Genomic DNA, 6,000 nt, shown 5'->3' on the forward strand with positions numbered 1-6,000 from the left:
TTGAATTTTGAATGATGAAAGAGAAAAATATGAAAAAGACTCAATGCATGAAAATTTTGGATCAAAACATGTGATGAATGCAAGAACACTTTGAATGTCAAGATGAACATCAAGAACTTATTTTTGAAAAATTTTCAAGAAAAGAAAACATGCAAGACACCAAACTTAGAAATTTTTCATGTATAGACACTATGAATGCAAGAATGCATATGAAAAACAAGAAAAGACCCAAAACACGAAAATATGAAGATCAAACAAGAAGACTGGCCAAGAACATCTTGAAGATCATGAAGAACACTATGAATGCATGAATTTTTTTTCTAAAAATGCAAAAAAAAAATTTCTTTTTTTTGTATCCCCTTATTTAATTACTTAATATATTTTTCTTCAATGCACATGGTAATTTAATTATTTTGATTTCACATGAGCATGCTTCCCAAATTTTTAAATGACTTATTCAATTTAATTCCCTACTTTTTCATATCATCCCATGTTCCCATAAAATTCCCCACACTTAAATTTTACACAATATCTATCTTAAGCTAACCAAGGATTCAACTTGGGATTCTTATTTTGTTTTTCTGCTTAAGGCTAGTAATGTGGTTATAAAACAGAAGGGATTTAAAAGCTCAAGGGGGCTAACAAGGGTGATGTAAAAGGTAGGCTAATTTTGGGATAAGTGAGCTAAAATCAAACAATGGCCTCAATCATATGCAAGCATGTAAATACACTAAATATTGGACATATAGAATGGAACAAAGTAAAGATTACAATCATAGAGAAGGAAACACACAGGAATAAAATATTTATGGTTAAATAATGTAACCATATGAATAAGCTCAAATCTCACAGGTTGTGTGCTCTTTAGCTCAAAAACCATGTTCCAAATACAACTTTCAAACAAGTTTAACACAAAAAATTTTTAAATTAGTGAAATACTATAAAAATTTCTTGAAAAAGAAAATATTACTTCAACCAAGTAGTAACTAAATGCATAAAATCAAATAAACATGCAATTAAATATGCAAATGCAACAATTAACAAAGAAAATAAAATATTGGTGTTGAGACAGGAAAGTACTAACCCATGGAGATCGGTATCGACCTCCCCACACTTAAAGATTGCACCGTCCTCGGTGCATGCTGAGATGTGCAAGTGGATGGGTGGCTTCAACTGATGCTTTTCGCTATAGATTGTGCAGATTGACTTGCTTGTCTCCCCATGTAAGCGTCTTCCGGTTCTCTTCCTGGTGGCCATCCTGAAAGAAAAAAGGAAGAAAGGTAACCCAATAATAGAGATAAGAAAATAAATGAAGTATGGTTGAGTTAATGCCAAATGATAAGGGTCTCATTTACATGGAAGCTTCAACATGTACGTGAGAAAACAATATAAGCACATGGCATACAATGGTGCAAAATTTGCAACAATGGTGAAGAGAGTGGGTAAGGAAAATATCGGAAAGAAGATAAGAAAGGAAGAAGAAAGAAATAAGAAAAGATAAGAAAAATAAGGATTAGAGAAGAAAAGATAAGAAATTTGGTTGATCTGGATATTCTGTGTGCCGCTTGTGACGCGGACGCGTGAGTGACGCGGTCGCGTGGTGCGCGATAAGGTCAGGTGACGCGGACGCGTGGGTCACGCGATCGCGTGGCCTGTTTTGTGCGATTGGCGCGAGTGCAGCCTTGCGGTTGCGCAAATCTCTGTTCGAAACTCTTTTTGCCAAAAATCTGGGTGACGCGATCGCGTGGTTGATGCGGTCGCGTAGGTGGCCATCTTTTGAAAACGACACAAATGCGTGGGGCACGCGTTCGCGTGGAGGGCTTGGGCTTCCAGCACGAGTCCAGCCCAACTCCAGCTCAACTTTCTGCCATGCACCCATTTACGTCGACTTCTCAGAGCCACGCGGTCGCGTGGGTGACGCGATCACGTGGGAAGCTATTTTTTCAAATGACGCGGCCGCGTCAGCGACGCGGTCACGTGGATCAATTTGTGCCATTAGCGTGCCTCCAGCCACGCTTTCGCGTGACTATCTGTTCAATTCTTTTCTTCCCAACGCACACACGACGCGGACGCGTCGGCGACGCTGTCGCGTCGCATGCGAAAAGTCCCCCTTTTTTTTTATAATCTGAAAAATGAAGAATGCAGTGTTAATATGAATGTGATGCAAAACTCCAGGTTCAATATAATAAAATAAAATAAAAGAAAACTAGAAAGCAAATAAAACTAAATAAAAATGAAAAAGGAACAATCATACCATGGTGGGTTGTCTCCCACCTAGCACTTTTAGTTAAAGTCCTTAAGTTGGACATTGGAGGGGCTTCCTGTTATGGTGGCTTGTGTTTAAATTCGTCCAAAAATCTCCACCAGTGCTTAGAATGCCAATAGCCTCCGGGATCCCAAACTAGGCACGTAAAGCCTTTGAGCAGCTTCAAACAGATTCTTAGGCTCCCGGGGTGTTGGATGTCAGAACAGATTCCAGGATCCCAAATCTTGCTTTTACACTCATCTTCAAGTTGATTATCATGATTCTATCTGGGTGGTTCAGCTTTAGAATTCTCACTGAAACATCCAAACAGCTTCCTAGACCCATTCAGTTGAGCTTTATACCAACCTTTGCGTTTAAACTTACAGCTTCCAACCATAATGAACCTTGGAGGACAATTCTTGGCCATCTTCCTCTAGCTCTTAATACCACAAAGAGCTCTAAGTTGACCATCCGTCTCCAGTAGCCCATATTCAAGTGGGAAAGTAAAGGTCAAGGATGAGAATTTTACCCACTTGAATGTTGTGTTGGACGGTAATGGCCTTGGGGGAGGTGTCTCTAATGAACTTGCAAGCTCCACTTCCTTATGCTCTTCTTTGACATCTTCCACCTCTTTGCAAGCTTCTTCGATTTTAACCTCTTCCAAGTCTTCAACCAGGGTATGCCTTGGAGGTTGTACACCCTCCTCAACATCAAATGCAACCGTCTTGGAAGGAGGCTCTATATCTTGACTTTCCCATGGAGGTTCAGCATCTCGCAAGTCTTCAACCACTTTTTTCTCTTTAATAATTACTGCTTTGTCCAGTAGTTTTAATATAAAATCGTACTCATCCTTGATGATTTTCTTTCCATGACAACTCCTTCCAACTATTCTTTCATCTTCAAGGGTATTTACTACCTTCACCTTTAGGGCCTCCTCTAGCTCCTTATGAAGTATGGATTCGCGAAGATGATCCCTTCTCTCTTGTTCTATGTCAATAGCATCATTGGGATCATGTTGCTCTTGGATTGATGGATGTAGGTGCTCTTCCATGGATGGTGGTGATGGGATGGAGAGATCATTCTATGGTTGAAAAGGAAGTGCACTAGAGCTTGAGGGTTGATTGTTGAAGGTATTTGGTGGTCCAATTTGGGCGACGAGAGCTTGTATAGTCGAGTTTAGATTGGCAAGTGCTTTCTCCATGGAGGTTTGGGGTGGATCTATGTATGGTTTATTTGGTTCATAAGGTGGTTGGTATGGTGGATGTGGGTTAGGGTCATATGGAGGTGAATGGTGGAAGGGGCTTGTGAGTATGGTGGTTCAAAGTCATGTTGAGGAAAAGGTTCATAGGCATATGGTGGTGGTTGTTGATAGTCCACTGGAGGTGGTTGCTGCCATGAGGGTTGATCAAATCCTTGTGGCTCCTCCCATCTTTGATTGTTTCAACCTTGATGCCTGTTCTCATTGTAATTTCTTCTTCCTGCAACATAATTGTAACCAGATTCATAGCCAAAGGGGTGAGAGTTCATAGTAGCAAAATAAAAATTAAAAATGAAAATAAAAACAAATTTAAATTAAAAGGTTATTTAAATTTTGAATTTAAAAATTAAATTCTGAAATTTAAAATTTGAAATTTTGAAATTTGAATTTTGAAATTTGAATTTTAAAATTTTGAAATTTGAATATTTGAAATTTGAAATTTGAAATTTGAAAATTTTTAAATTTAAATTTTGAAAATTTTTAAATTTGAATTTTGAATTTGATTTTTGAAATAAGATAAGATAAGATAAAAATTTTAAAAATAAAAATCTGAAAATTTTTTTTTTCGAAAAAAATTAATTAAAAATATTTTTGAATTTAATGAGGGAAGAGAAAAACAATAAAATGACACCAAATTTCAAATTTTTAGATCAAAACGAAGAAAACAACTAAGAACAGCTTGAAGGTCAAGATGAACGCGAAGAACAACTTGAAGATCAAGATGAACATTAAGAACAAATTTTTGAAAAAAAAAAATTTTTATAACTAAATAAAAACCAATAACCTCTTAATATATGAAAAAGCAAAAATAAAAACAAAAATAAAAACAAAAATAAAAACAAATAAACAAACAAAAAGCAAAAAATATTTACAATAACCAATAATAAGGCAACGGCGCCATTTTGACGTTGGGATTTTTGCTAGTAAATAATTTCATAAAAACAGTCGCATTGTAGATATAGTCTCTAAACCGACAGAAATCCCTTCGTACAAACGTTTTGGTTGTCACAAGTAACAAACCCCCTTAAAATTGATAACCGAGTATTTAAACCTCGGGTCGTCTTCTCAAGGAATTGCAGGGAGGTGTTCTTATTATTGATTATGAAAAAGTGTGTTTTTGGGGAATGTTGAGTTTGGGCAATGAGCACAGATATATTTAAATGACAAGTAAAATAAATAAATAACTGTAAACTAAACTCTTGGCAAGGTAAGAGAAATTGGAAGTCCAGACCAAGTTATCCTTATCAATGATAATGAAAATTGAATCTTAATTCCACTTAGTCAACCTTTACTAAAGTAAAGGAAAGTCAAGGGACTAATTAGTTTGATCTTCGAATCCTATTTATTTCCTAAGAAAAAATTGGGATTATTGAAGTTCAATTCAATTGGCAAGATAAAAATTAACAATTATGCTGTTGAGTTAGATAGCTCCTGAGTTACTGATTTCTTAACCAAAACCAAAAGGGAAAAAGTAAATCTACTGGAATAAAAATGCCTTCAGATGTAAAGCAACAATAACAGCAATCATAAATTGAAATACCTCAAATAACATTAATTAAGAAAATTATATGTAACATGGAAGAGTTCATAAATTAAATAAAAATAAAGAACCTGGGATTGAGAGTCGCTCTTAAAACTAAGAGAAGTCCTAAATCCTAATCCTAAGAGAGAGGAGAGAACTTCTCTCTCTAAAAACTACATCTACTCCTAAAATTGTGAATATGAAAGCATGCCTATAAATTGATGCATTCCCCCACTTTATAGCCTCTAATCTGTATTTTTTGGGCCGCAAACTGGGTCAGAAATAGCCCAGAATTTGCTGGTCTCGAATTCAACCATGCTGGATTTCTGTCACTACAACGCGGCCGCATGGATCACGCGGTCGTGTTGCCTAACGTCAGAGAAACTATAGCATATTATATTTCAAATCGAAGCCCCAGACGTTAGCTTTCCAACGCAACTGAAACCGCATCGTTTGGACCTTTGTAGCTAAAGTTATAGCTGTTTGAGTGCGAAGAGGTCAGGCTGGACAGCTTAGCAATTTCTCCAACTTCTTGTATTCCTTCCACTTTTGCATGCTTCCTTTCTATCCTCTGAGCCATTCCTGCCCTATAATATCTGAAATCACTTAACACACATATCAAGACATCTAATGGTAATAAGAGAGGATTAATAATAAGCAAATATAAGATCAAAGAAGCTTGTTTTCAATCATAGCACAAAATCAGGAAGGAAATATAAAACCATGCAAATATTATGAATAAGTGGGTAAAGAGTTGATAAAATCTACTCAATTGAGCACAAGATAAACCATGAAATAGAGCTTTGATGCACTTTATTTTCTTGATTTTAGGACAAAGGAAGCAAGGAAGAGCCACATTAGCAGCCACGTTAATCTAATTAACTTGACCACTAACGTGGAATGGGAATAAACTTGCAACGTTAATGAGAAAAGTGATTGCCAATAACGCCTTCGAAATCATCATGGCCCATGTTA

The sequence above is a fragment of the Arachis ipaensis genome, chromosome B08 (genome assembly GCF_000816755.2).
Source record: "Arachis ipaensis cultivar K30076 chromosome B08, Araip1.1, whole genome shotgun sequence".
In the NCBI taxonomy this organism is placed as follows: Eukaryota; Viridiplantae; Streptophyta; class Magnoliopsida; order Fabales; family Fabaceae; genus Arachis; species Arachis ipaensis.